Consider the following 15,000-nt stretch of genomic DNA (forward strand, 5'->3'; position numbering starts at 1 on the left):
TAAACCCTAAACCCTAAACCCTAAACCCTAAACCCTAAACCCTAAACCCTAAACCCTAAACCCTAAACCCTAAACCCTAAACCCTAAACCCTAAACCCTAAACCCTAAACCCTAAACCCTAAACCCTAAACCCTAAACCCTAAACCCTAAACCCTAAACCCTAAACCCTAAACCCTAAACCCTAAACCCTAAACCCTAAACCCTAAACCCTAAACCCTAAACCCTAAACCCTAAACCCTAAACCCTAAACCCTAAACCCTAAACCCTAAACCCTAAACCCTAAACCCTAAACCCTAAACCCTAAACCCTAAACCCTAAACCCTAAACCCTAAACCCTAAACCCTAAACCCTAAACCCTAAACCCTAAACCCTAAACCCTAAACCCTAAACCCTAAACCCTAAACCCTAAACCCTAAACCCTAAACCCTAAACCCTAAACCCTAAACCCTAAACCCTAAACCCTAAACCCTAAACCCTAAACCCTAAACCCTAAACCCTAAACCCTAAACCCTAAACCCTAAACCCTAAACCCTAAACCCTAAACCCTAAACCCTAAACCCTAAACCCTAAACCCTAAACCCTAAACCCTAAACCCTAAACCCTAAACCCTAAACCCTAAACCCTAAACCCTAAACCCTAAACCCTAAACCCTAAAACCCTAAACCCTAAACCCTAAACCCTAAACCCTAAACCCTAAACCCTAAACCCTAAACCCTAAACCCTAAACCCTAAACCCTAAACCCTAAACCCTAAACCCTAAACCCTAAACCCTAAACCCTAAACCCTAAACCCTAAACCCTAAACCCTAAACCCTAAACCCTAAACCCTAAACCCTAAACCCTAAACCCTAAACCCTAAACCCTAAACCCTAAACCCTAAACCCTAAACCCTAAACCCTAAACCCTAAACCCTAAACCCTAAACCCTAAACCCTAAACCCTAAACCCTAAACCCTAAACCCTAAACCCTAAACCCTAAACCCTAAACCCTAAACCCTAAACCCTAAACCCTAAACCCTAAACCCTAAACCCTAAACCCTAAACCCTAAACCCTAAACCCTAAACCCTAAACCCTAAACCCTAAACCCTAAACCCTAAACCCTAAACCCTAAACCCTAAACCCTAAACCCTAAACCCTAAACCCTAAACCCTAAACCCTAAACCCTAAACCCTAAACCCTAAACCCTAAACCCTAAACCCTAAACCCTAAACCCTAAACCCTAAACCCTAAACCCTAAACCCTAAACCCTAAACCCTAAACCCTAAACCCTAAACCCTAAACCCTAAACCCTAAACCCTAAACCCTAAACCCTAAACCCTAAACCCTAAACCCTAAACCCTAAACCCTAAACCCTAAACCCTAAACCCTAAACCCTAAACCCTAAACCCTAAACCCTAAACCCTAAACCCTAAACCCTAAACCCTAAACCCTAAACCCTAAACCCTAAACCCTAAACCCTAAACCCTAAACCCTAAACCCTAAACCCTAAACCCTAAACCCTAAACCCTAAACCCTAAACCCTAAACCCTAAACCCTAAACCCTAAACCCTAAACCCTAAACCCTAAACCCTAAACCCTAAACCCTAAACCCTAAACCCTAAACCCTAAACCCTAAACCCTAAACCCTAAACCCTAAACCCTAAACCCTAAACCCTAAACCCTAAACCCTAAACCCTAAACCCTAAACCCTAAACCCTAAACCCTAAACCCTAAACCCTAAACCCTAAACCCTAAACCCTAAACCCTAAACCCTAAACCCTAAACCCTAAACCCTAAACCCTAAACCCTAAACCCTAAACCCTAAACCCTAAACCCTAAACCCTAAACCCTAAACCCTAAACCCTAAACCCTAAACCCTAAACCCTAAACCCTAAACCCTAAACCCTAAACCCTAAACCCTAAACCCTAAACCCTAAACCCTAAACCCTAAACCCTAAACCCTAAACCCTAAACCCTAAACCCTAAACCCTAAACCCTAAACCCTAAACCCTAAACCCTAAACCCTAAACCCTAAACCCTAAACCCTAAACCCTAAACCCTAAACCCTAAACCCTAAACCCTAAACCCTAAACCCTAAACCCTAAACCCTAAACCCTAAACCCTAAACCCTAAACCCTAAACCCTAAACCCTAAACCCTAAACCCTAAACCCTAAACCCTAAACCCTAAACCCTAAACCCTAAACCCTAAACCCTAAACCCTAAACCCTAAACCCTAAACCCTAAACCCTAAACCCTAAACCCTAAACCCTAAACCCTAAACCCTAAACCCTAAACCCTAAACCCTAAACCCTAAACCCTAAACCCTAAACCCTAAACCCTAAACCCTAAACCCTAAACCCTAAACCCTAAACCCTAAACCCTAAACCCTAAACCCTAAACCCTAAACCCTAAACCCTAAACCCTAAACCCTAAACCCTAAACCCTAAACCCTAAACCCTAAACCCTAAACCCTAAACCCTAAACCCTAAACCCTAAACCCTAAACCCTAAACCCTAAACCCTAAACCCTAAACCCTAAACCCTAAACCCTAAACCCTAAACCCTAAACCCTAAACCCTAAACCCTAAACCCTAAACCCTAAACCCTAAACCCTAAACCCTAAACCCTAAACCCTAAACCCTAAACCCTAAACCCTAAACCCTAAACCCTAAACCCTAAACCCTAAACCCTAAACCCTAAACCCTAAACCCTAAACCCTAAACCCTAAACCCTAAACCCTAAACCCTAAACCCTAAACCCTAAACCCTAAACCCTAAACCCTAAACCCTAAACCCTAAACCCTAAACCCTAAACCCTAAACCCTAAACCCTAAACCCTAAACCCTAAACCCTAAACCCTAAACCCTAAACCCTAAACCCTAAACCCTAAACCCTAAACCCTAAACCCTAAACCCTAAACCCTAAACCCTAAACCCTAAACCCTAAACCCTAAACCCTAAACCCTAAACCCTAAACCCTAAACCCTAAACCCTAAACCCTAAACCCTAAACCCTAAACCCTAAACCCTAAACCCTAAACCCTAAACCCTAAACCCTAAACCCTAAACCCTAAACCCTAAACCCTAAACCCTAAACCCTAAACCCTAAACCCTAAACCCTAAACCCTAAACCCTAAACCCTAAACCCTAAACCCTAAACCCTAAACCCTAAACCCTAAACCCTAAACCCTAAACCCTAAACCCTAAACCCTAAACCCTAAACCCTAAACCCTAAACCCTAAACCCTAAACCCTAAACCCTAAACCCTAAACCCTAAACCCTAAACCCTAAACCCTAAACCCTAAACCCTAAACCCTAAACCCTAAACCCTAAACCCTAAACCCTAAACCCTAAACCCTAAACCCTAAACCCTAAAAAAACCCTAAACCCTAAACCCTAAACCCTAAACCCTAAACCCTAAACCCTAAACCCTAAACCCTAAACCCTAAACCCTAAACCCTAAACCCTAAACCCTAAACCCTAAACCCTAAACCCTAAACCCTAAACCCTAAACCCTAAACCCTAAACCCTAAACCCTAAACCCTAAACCCTAAACCCTAAACCCTAAACCCTAAACCCTAAACCCTAAACCCTAAACCCTAAACCCTAAACCCTAAACCCTAAACCCTAAACCCTAAACCCTAAACCCTAAACCCTAAACCCTAAACCCTAAACCCTAAACCCTAAACCCTAAACCCTAAACCCTAAACCCTAAACCCTAAACCCTAAACCCTAAACCCTAAACCCTAAACCCTAAACCCTAAACCCTAAACCCTAAACCCTAAACCCTAAACCCTAAACCCTAAACCCTAAACCCTAAACCCTAAACCCTAAACCCTAAACCCTAAACCCTAAACCCTAAACCCTAAACCCTAAACCCTAAACCCTAAACCCTAAACCCTAAACCCTAAACCCTAAACCCTAAACCCTAAACCCTAAACCCTAAACCCTAAACCCTAAACCCTAAACCCTAAACCCTAAACCCTAAACCCTAAACCCTAAACCCTAAACCCTAAACCCTAAACCCTAAACCCTAAACCCTAAACCCTAAACCCTAAACCCTAAACCCTAAACCCTAAACCCTAAACCCTAAACCCTAAACCCTAAACCCTAAACCCTAAACCCTAAACCCTAAACCCTAAACCCTAAACCCTAAACCCTAAACCCTAAACCCTAAACCCTAAACCCTAAACCCTAAACCCTAAACCCTAAACCCTAAACCCTAAACCCTAAACCCTAAACCCTAAACCCTAAACCCTAAACCCTAAACCCTAAACCCTAAACCCTAAACCCTAAACCCTAAACCCTAAACCCTAAACCCTAAACCCTAAACCCTAAACCCTAAACCCTAAACCCTAAACCCTAAACCCTAAACCCTAAACCCTAAACCCTAAACCCTAAACCCTAAACCCTAAACCCTAAACCCTAAACCCTAAACCCTAAACCCTAAACCCTAAACCCTAAACCCTAAACCCTAAACCCTAAACCCTAAACCCTAAACCCTAAACCCTAAACCCTAAACCCTAAACCCTAAACCCTAAACCCTAAACCCTAAACCCTAAACCCTAAACCCTAAACCCTAAACCCTAAACCCTAAACCCTAAACCCTAAACCCTAAACCCTAAACCCTAAACCCTAAACCCTAAACCCTAAACCCTAAACCCTAAACCCTAAACCCTAAACCCTAAACCCTAAACCCTAAACCCTAAACCCTAAACCCTAAACCCTAAACCCTAAACCCTAAACCCTAAACCCTAAACCCTAAACCCTAAACCCTAAACCCTAAACCCTAAACCCTAAACCCTAAACCCTAAACCCTAAACCCTAAACCCTAAACCCTAAACCCTAAACCCTAAACCCTAAACCCTAAACCCTAAACCCTAAACCCTAAACCCTAAACCCTAAACCCTAAACCCTAAACCCTAAACCCTAAACCCTAAACCCTAAACCCTAAACCCTAAACCCTAAACCCTAAACCCTAAACCCTAAACCCTAAACCCTAAACCCTAAACCCTAAACCCTAAACCCTAAACCCTAAACCCTAAACCCTAAACCCTAAACCCTAAACCCTAAACCCTAAACCCTAAACCCTAAACCCTAAACCCTAAACCCTAAACCCTAAACCCTAAACCCTAAACCCTAAACCCTAAACCCTAAACCCTAAACCCTAAACCCTAAACCCTAAACCCTAAACCCTAAACCCTAAACCCTAAACCCTAAACCCTAAACCCTAAACCCTAAACCCTAAACCCTAAACCCTAAACCCTAAACCCTAAACCCTAAACCCTAAACCCTAAACCCTAAACCCTAAACCCTAAACCCTAAACCCTAAACCCTAAACCCTAAACCCTAAACCCTAAACCCTAAACCCTAAACCCTAAACCCTAAACCCTAAACCCTAAACCCTAAACCCTAAACCCTAAACCCTAAACCCTAAACCCTAAACCCTAAACCCTAAACCCTAAACCCTAAACCCTAAACCCTAAACCCTAAACCCTAAACCCTAAACCCTAAACCCTAAACCCTAAACCCTAAACCCTAAACCCTAAACCCTAAACCCTAAACCCTAAACCCTAAACCCTAAACCCTAAACCCTAAACCCTAAACCCTAAACCCTAAACCCTAAACCCTAAACCCTAAACCCTAAACCCTAAACCCTAAACCCTAAACCCTAAACCCTAAACCCTAAACCCTAAACCCTAAACCCTAAACCCTAAACCCTAAACCCTAAACCCTAAACCCTAAACCCTAAACCCTAAACCCTAAACCCTAAACCCTAAACCCTAAACCCTAAACCCTAAACCCTAAACCCTAAACCCTAAACCCTAAACCCTAAACCCTAAACCCTAAACCCTAAACCCTAAACCCTAAACCCTAAACCCTAAACCCTAAACCCTAAACCCTAAACCCTAAACCCTAAACCCTAAACCCTAAACCCTAAACCCTAAACCCTAAACCCTAAACCCTAAACCCTAAACCCTAAACCCTAAACCCTAAACCCTAAACCCTAAACCCTAAACCCTAAACCCTAAACCCTAAACCCTAAACCCTAAACCCTAAACCCTAAACCCTAAACCCTAAACCCTAAACCCTAAACCCTAAACCCTAAACCCTAAACCCTAAACCCTAAACCCTAAACCCTAAACCCTAAACCCTAAACCCTAAACCCTAAACCCTAAACCCTAAACCCTAAACCCTAAACCCTAAACCCTAAACCCTAAACCCTAAACCCTAAACCCTAAACCCTAAACCCTAAACCCTAAACCCTAAACCCTAAACCCTAAACCCTAAACCCTAAACCCTAAACCCTAAACCCTAAACCCTAAACCCTAAACCCTAAACCCTAAACCCTAAACCCTAAACCCTAAACCCTAAACCCTAAACCCTAAACCCTAAACCCTAAACCCTAAACCCTAAACCCTAAACCCTAAACCCTAAACCCTAAACCCTAAACCCTAAACCCTAAACCCTAAACCCTAAACCCTAAACCCTAAACCCTAAACCCTAAACCCTAAACCCTAAACCCTAAACCCTAAACCCTAAACCCTAAACCCTAAACCCTAAACCCTAAACCCTAAACCCTAAACCCTAAACCCTAAACCCTAAACCCTAAACCCTAAACCCTAAACCCTAAACCCTAAACCCTAAACCCTAAACCCTAAACCCTAAACCCTAAACCCTAAACCCTAAACCCTAAACCCTAAACCCTAAACCCTAAACCCTAAACCCTAAACCCTAAACCCTAAACCCTAAACCCTAAACCCTAAACCCTAAACCCTAAACCCTAAACCCTAAACCCTAAACCCTAAACCCTAAACCCTAAACCCTAAACCCTAAACCCTAAACCCTAAACCCTAAACCCTAAACCCTAAACCCTAAACCCTAAACCCTAAACCCTAAACCCTAAACCCTAAACCCTAAACCCTAAACCCTAAACCCTAAACCCTAAACCCTAAACCCTAAACCCTAAACCCTAAACCCTAAACCCTAAACCCTAAACCCTAAACCCTAAACCCTAAACCCTAAACCCTAAACCCTAAACCCTAAACCCTAAACCCTAAACCCTAAACCCTAAACCCTAAACCCTAAACCCTAAACCCTAAACCCTAAACCCTAAACCCTAAACCCTAAACCCTAAACCCTAAACCCTAAACCCTAAACCCTAAACCCTAAACCCTAAACCCTAAACCCTAAACCCTAAACCCTAAACCCTAAACCCTAAACCCTAAACCCTAAACCCTAAACCCTAAACCCTAAACCCTAAACCCTAAACCCTAAACCCTAAACCCTAAACCCTAAACCCTAAACCCTAAACCCTAAACCCTAAACCCTAAACCCTAAACCCTAAACCCTAAACCCTAAACCCTAAACCCTAAACCCTAAACCCTAAACCCTAAACCCTAAACCCTAAACCCTAAACCCTAAACCCTAAACCCTAAACCCTAAACCCTAAACCCTAAACCCTAAACCCTAAACCCTAAACCCTAAACCCTAAACCCTAAACCCTAAACCCTAAACCCTAAACCCTAAACCCTAAACCCTAAACCCTAAACCCTAAACCCTAAACCCTAAACCCTAAACCCTAAACCCTAAACCCTAAACCCTAAACCCTAAACCCTAAACCCTAAACCCTAAACCCTAAACCCTAAACCCTAAACCCTAAACCCTAAACCCTAAACCCTAAACCCTAAACCCTAAACCCTAAACCCTAAACCCTAAACCCTAAACCCTAAACCCTAAACCCTAAACCCTAAACCCTAAACCCTAAACCCTAAACCCTAAACCCTAAACCCTAAACCCTAAACCCTAAACCCTAAACCCTAAACCCTAAACCCTAAACCCTAAACCCTAAACCCTAAACCCTAAACCCTAAACCCTAAACCCTAAACCCTAAACCCTAAACCCTAAACCCTAAACCCTAAACCCTAAACCCTAAACCCTAAACCCTAAACCCTAAACCCTAAACCCTAAACCCTAAACCCTAAACCCTAAACCCTAAACCCTAAACCCTAAACCCTAAACCCTAAACCCTAAACCCTAAACCCTAAACCCTAAACCCTAAACCCTAAACCCTAAACCCTAAACCCTAAACCCTAAACCCTAAACCCTAAACCCTAAACCCTAAACCCTAAACCCTAAACCCTAAACCCTAAACCCTAAACCCTAAACCCTAAACCCTAAACCCTAAACCCTAAACCCTAAACCCTAAACCCTAAACCCTAAACCCTAAACCCTAAACCCTAAACCCTAAACCCTAAACCCTAAACCCTAAACCCTAAACCCTAAACCCTAAACCCTAAACCCTAAACCCTAAACCCTAAACCCTAAACCCTAAACCCTAAACCCTAAACCCTAAACCCTAAACCCTAAACCCTAAACCCTAAACCCTAAACCCTAAACCCTAAACCCTAAACCCTAAACCCTAAACCCTAAACCCTAAACCCTAAACCCTAAACCCTAAACCCTAAACCCTAAACCCTAAACCCTAAACCCTAAACCCTAAACCCTAAACCCTAAACCCTAAACCCTAAACCCTAAACCCTAAACCCTAAACCCTAAACCCTAAACCCTAAACCCTAAACCCTAAACCCTAAACCCTAAACCCTAAACCCTAAACCCTAAACCCTAAACCCTAAACCCTAAACCCTAAACCCTAAACCCTAAACCCTAAACCCTAAACCCTAAACCCTAAACCCTAAACCCTAAACCCTAAACCCTAAACCCTAAACCCTAAACCCTAAACCCTAAACCCTAAACCCTAAACCCTAAACCCTAAACCCTAAACCCTAAACCCTAAACCCTAAACCCTAAACCCTAAACCCTAAACCCTAAACCCTAAACCCTAAACCCTAAACCCTAAACCCTAAACCCTAAACCCTAAACCCTAAACCCTAAACCCTAAACCCTAAACCCTAAACCCTAAACCCTAAACCCTAAACCCTAAACCCTAAACCCTAAACCCTAAACCCTAAACCCTAAACCCTAAACCCTAAACCCTAAACCCTAAACCCTAAACCCTAAACCCTAAACCCTAAACCCTAAACCCTAAACCCTAAACCCTAAACCCTAAACCCTAAACCCTAAACCCTAAACCCTAAACCCTAAACCCTAAACCCTAAACCCTAAACCCTAAACCCTAAACCCTAAACCCTAAACCCTAAACCCTAAACCCTAAACCCTAAACCCTAAACCCTAAACCCTAAACCCTAAACCCTAAACCCTAAACCCTAAACCCTAAACCCTAAACCCTAAACCCTAAACCCTAAACCCTAAACCCTAAACCCTAAACCCTAAACCCTAAACCCTAAACCCTAAACCCTAAACCCTAAACCCTAAACCCTAAACCCTAAACCCTAAACCCTAAACCCTAAACCCTAAACCCTAAACCCTAAACCCTAAACCCTAAACCCTAAACCCTAAACCCTAAACCCTAAACCCTAAACCCTAAACCCTAAACCCTAAACCCTAAACCCTAAACCCTAAACCCTAAACCCTAAACCCTAAACCCTAAACCCTAAACCCTAAACCCTAAACCCTAAACCCTAAACCCTAAACCCTAAACCCTAAACCCTAAACCCTAAACCCTAAACCCTAAACCCTAAACCCTAAACCCTAAACCCTAAACCCTAAACCCTAAACCCTAAACCCTAAACCCTAAACCCTAAACCCTAAACCCTAAACCCTAAACCCTAAACCCTAAACCCTAAACCCTAAACCCTAAACCCTAAACCCTAAACCCTAAACCCTAAACCCTAAACCCTAAACCCTAAACCCTAAACCCTAAACCCTAAACCCTAAACCCTAAACCCTAAACCCTAAACCCTAAACCCTAAACCCTAAACCCTAAACCCTAAACCCTAAACCCTAAACCCTAAACCCTAAACCCTAAACCCTAAACCCTAAACCCTAAACCCTAAACCCTAAACCCTAAACCCTAAACCCTAAACCCTAAACCCTAAACCCTAAACCCTAAACCCTAAACCCTAAACCCTAAACCCTAAACCCTAAACCCTAAACCCTAAACCCTAAACCCTAAACCCTAAACCCTAAACCCTAAACCCTAAACCCTAAACCCTAAACCCTAAACCCTAAACCCTAAACCCTAAACCCTAAACCCTAAACCCTAAACCCTAAACCCTAAACCCTAAACCCTAAACCCTAAACCCTAAACCCTAAACCCTAAACCCTAAACCCTAAACCCTAAACCCTAAACCCTAAACCCTAAACCCTAAACCCTAAACCCTAAACCCTAAACCCTAAACCCTAAACCCTAAACCCTAAACCCTAAACCCTAAACCCTAAACCCTAAACCCTAAACCCTAAACCCTAAACCCTAAACCCTAAACCCTAAACCCTAAACCCTAAACCCTAAACCCTAAACCCTAAACCCTAAACCCTAAACCCTAAACCCTAAACCCTAAACCCTAAACCCTAAACCCTAAACCCTAAACCCTAAACCCTAAACCCTAAACCCTAAACCCTAAACCCTAAACCCTAAACCCTAAACCCTAAACCCTAAACCCTAAACCCTAAACCCTAAACCCTAAACCCTAAACCCTAAACCCTAAACCCTAAACCCTAAACCCTAAACCCTAAACCCTAAACCCTAAACCCTAAACCCTAAACCCTAAACCCTAAACCCTAAACCCTAAACCCTAAACCCTAAACCCTAAACCCTAAACCCTAAACCCTAAACCCTAAACCCTAAACCCTAAACCCTAAACCCTAAACCCTAAACCCTAAACCCTAAACCCTAAACCCTAAACCCTAAACCCTAAACCCTAAACCCTAAACCCTAAACCCTAAACCCTAAACCCTAAACCCTAAACCCTAAACCCTAAACCCTAAACCCTAAACCCTAAACCCTAAACCCTAAACCCTAAACCCTAAACCCTAAACCCTAAACCCTAAACCCTAAACCCTAAACCCTAAACCCTAAACCCTAAACCCTAAACCCTAAACCCTAAACCCTAAACCCTAAACCCTAAACCCTAAACCCTAAACCCTAAACCCTAAACCCTAAACCCTAAACCCTAAACCCTAAACCCTAAACCCTAAACCCTAAACCCTAAACCCTAAACCCTAAACCCTAAACCCTAAACCCTAAACCCTAAACCCTAAACCCTAAACCCTAAACCCTAAACCCTAAACCCTAAACCCTAAACCCTAAACCCTAAACCCTAAACCCTAAACCCTAAACCCTAAACCCTAAACCCTAAACCCTAAACCCTAAACCCTAAACCCTAAACCCTAAACCCTAAACCCTAAACCCTAAACCCTAAACCCTAAACCCTAAACCCTAAACCCTAAACCCTAAACCCTAAACCCTAAACCCTAAACCCTAAACCCTAAACCCTAAACCCTAAACCCTAAACCCTAAACCCTAAACCCTAAACCCTAAACCCTAAACCCTAAACCCTAAACCCTAAACCCTAAACCCTAAACCCTAAACCCTAAACCCTAAACCCTAAACCCTAAACCCTAAACCCTAAACCCTAAACCCTAAACCCTAAACCCTAAACCCTAAACCCTAAACCCTAAACCCTAAACCCTAAACCCTAAACCCTAAACCCTAAACCCTAAACCCTAAACCCTAAACCCTAAACCCTAAACCCTAAACCCTAAACCCTAAACCCTAAACCCTAAACCCTAAACCCTAAACCCTAAACCCTAAACCCTAAACCCTAAACCCTAAACCCTAAACCCTAAACCCTAAACCCTAAACCCTAAACCCTAAACCCTAAACCCTAAACCCTAAACCCTAAACCCTAAACCCTAAACCCTAAACCCTAAACCCTAAACCCTAAACCCTAAACCCTAAACCCTAAACCCTAAACCCTAAACCCTAAACCCTAAACCCTAAACCCTAAACCCTAAACCCTAAACCCTAAACCCTAAACCCTAAACCCTAAACCCTAAACCCTAAACCCTAAACCCTAAACCCTAAACCCTAAACCCTAAACCCTAAACCCTAAACCCTAAACCCTAAACCCTAAACCCTAAACCCTAAACCCTAAACCCTAAACCCTAAACCCTAAACCCTAAACCCTAAACCCTAAACCCTAAACCCTAAACCCTAAACCCTAAACCCTAAACCCTAAACCCTAAACCCTAAACCCTAAACCCTAAACCCTAAACCCTAAACCCTAAACCCTAAACCCTAAACCCTAAACCCTAAACCCTAAACCCTAAACCCTAAACCCTAAACCCTAAACCCTAAACCCTAAACCCTAAACCCTAAACCCTAAACCCTAAACCCTAAACCCTAAACCCTAAACCCTAAACCCTAAACCCTAAACCCTAAACCCTAAACCCTAAACCCTAAACCCTAAACCCTAAACCCTAAACCCTAAACCCTAAACCCTAAACCCTAAACCCTAAACCCTAAACAAAGCAAGGCATGCGAGGAACACGTAGCGTGCCTAGCGTCCACCCCACACCCCATAGAGGGCATCGGGCTAATTTTGTGCTTCCGCGCATTCTCATAACATTTCCGCACTTTGGGACATTAGGCTGACTTAGCGCACATTGCCGTTAAGTGCCGCACAGGACCTTTACGAAAATATAAGCCTGTGACAGGTGGTATCAGAGCAGCATCCGAAGATGATGAGTTCTGGAGAAATCGTTCACGAAGGCCGTGAGAAGGAAAGGAAGGCACCCGACACCGGAAAGCAACGCAAGGACAAGTCACGGGACACCTTTGCTGACATGAATGCCAGGCTCGCAAGGTTAGAGCTGGCTTTCGGAGACAAATTTGACCAAGTGGGGGAACTTGGTGAGCGCACTGACAAACTCGAAGGCAACCAGGAGGAGTTGCACGAGGAAATGCAAAGCGCGCTCAACGTCATTGCCGAATCATGTCTAACTCAAGGTAACCAACTAAAAGACTCTCTCCTTGCTACTATTGATGCTTTGCGTGGTGAGGTTGCAGCTTTAACGGAGAAAGTTGCAACGCTGGAAACCGGGATGGTGGAGGTGCAAGGCGACTGGGCAGTTTGCAAGATGGCTGTAGCACGTGGACAAGCCAGTACTGTGCAAATCACGCCAAAGCTTTCCAAGGCCGACGTGCCCAAACCGAAGGCGTACAAAGGGACCAGAAACGCGAAGGAAATAGATAATTTCCTATGGGGCATGGAGCAGTTTTTCCGCGCTGCCGGTGTTGAGGCGGACACCGATAAAGTTGACCACGCTGCACTCTACCTTGACGACACTGCTATGGTATGGTGGCGTCGAAGGCATGCTGAAATGCAGCGAGGCGGCAGCAGCATTGCAACCTGGGACGAGTTCAAGGGTGAACTAAAGCGACAGTTCTACCCCGAAAATGCTGAACATGAGGCTAAAGCCAAACTCCGTCGACTCACGCACAGAGGTAACGTGAGAGACTATATCAAAGAGTTTTCTGAATTATTGTTAGAGATCAATAACTTTCCCGACAGCGAAGCACTGTTTTGCTTCATGGATGGGTTACAACCGTGGGCCAAAGTCGAGATCCAACGAAGAGGAGCTCAGGATCTCAACGCTGCCATAGCCATTGCCGAGTCACTCGTAGAATACCGAAAACCAGAAAAGAGCCAAGACCCAAGGCATGGCAAGGGCAGGAGCGGAGACCGCCACCATTTTAAGAATGGACCCCGAGACCACAACAAGCACCACAAAGGCAAGGCCGTTCAAAAAGATCAAAGGGACCAACGGGACAAGGGACACTGGAGAGGACCACCAAAATGCTTCTTGTGTGATGGGGAGCACTTTGTTAGGGAATGCCCGAAGAGGGGTAGACTAGCCGCCCTCGTGGAGGACCGTCCAGACCCGCAACCACAACAAGAAGCCCGTGTAGGTTCACTGCAGATTTTGAGCGCCATCAAAGCCAAGGTAGACGTGCCAAAATCTGAGAAGCTGGGGCGACTTTACGCAGCAGCTCAAATTGGGAACCAAGAGGTGCGCGCGCTCGTGGACACGGGAGCATCCCACAACTTCATGGAACAGAAGAAAGCTGACCAACTAGGCCTCCGATATGAGCAGGGACAAGGATGGCTTAAGGCAGTCAATTCTGCACCCAAGGCAACATGCGGCATTGCACGGGGAGTGCGCGTGCGTTTGGGTGAATGGTCAGGTATACTTGATTTTTCTGTTGTTCCTATGGATGATCACCCTATTGTGCTTGGCATGGAGTTTATGGATCAGGTCAAGGCAGTGCCCGTTCCCTTCGCCAACACCATGATGATTCTGGACGCGGGAAAACCCAGCATGGTGCCACTTTCACGTGAAGGAGCGCTTATGGCCAGGACCCTTTCAGCCTTACAATTCACAAAAGGCCTCAAGAGAGCCGAGCCTACCTTCCTTGCCACCCTCAAGGAGGAATCATATCCGGAGCCAACAGAATTGCCCGAGGACATCCAAGACACTTTGAAAGAATTCAAAGACGTCATGCCGCCAGAATTGCCCAAGCACTTGCCGCCACAACGGGAGGTTGATCACCACATTGAGTTGGAGCCAGGGACCAAACCACCCGCTGCTGTACCTTACCGAATGGCACCTCCTGAGCTGGAGGAATTGAGGAAGCAGCTCAAGGAGATGCTTGATGCCGGGTTCATTCAACCATCGAAGGCACCTTATGGAGCACCAGTGTTGTTTCAAAAGAAGCACGACGGATCCCTCAGGTTATGTATTGACTACCGAGCTCTCAACCACATCACCGTCAAGAACAAATATCCAATCCCCCTCATTGCTGACCTTTTCGACCAGCTTGGAGATGCCCGCTGGTTCACCAAGCTGGACTTGCGGTCTGGATACTATCAAGTCAGAATAGCTCAAGAAGATGTGCCCAAAACGACGTGTGTTACCAGGTATGGGTCATTCGAATTTCTGGTAATGCCCTTCGGCCTCACCAACGCCCCTGCAACCTTCTGCACTCTCATGAACAAAGTATTTCAGCCCTTTCTTGACCGTTTTGTTGTAGTATATTTGGATGATATTGTTGTGTACAGCAAGACACTGCCCGAGCACATCCAACATCTTAGACAGATTT

The sequence above is a fragment of the Mangifera indica genome, unplaced genomic scaffold (genome assembly GCF_011075055.1).
Source record: "Mangifera indica cultivar Alphonso unplaced genomic scaffold, CATAS_Mindica_2.1 Un_0143, whole genome shotgun sequence".
NCBI classification, from domain to species: Eukaryota; Viridiplantae; Streptophyta; class Magnoliopsida; order Sapindales; family Anacardiaceae; genus Mangifera; species Mangifera indica.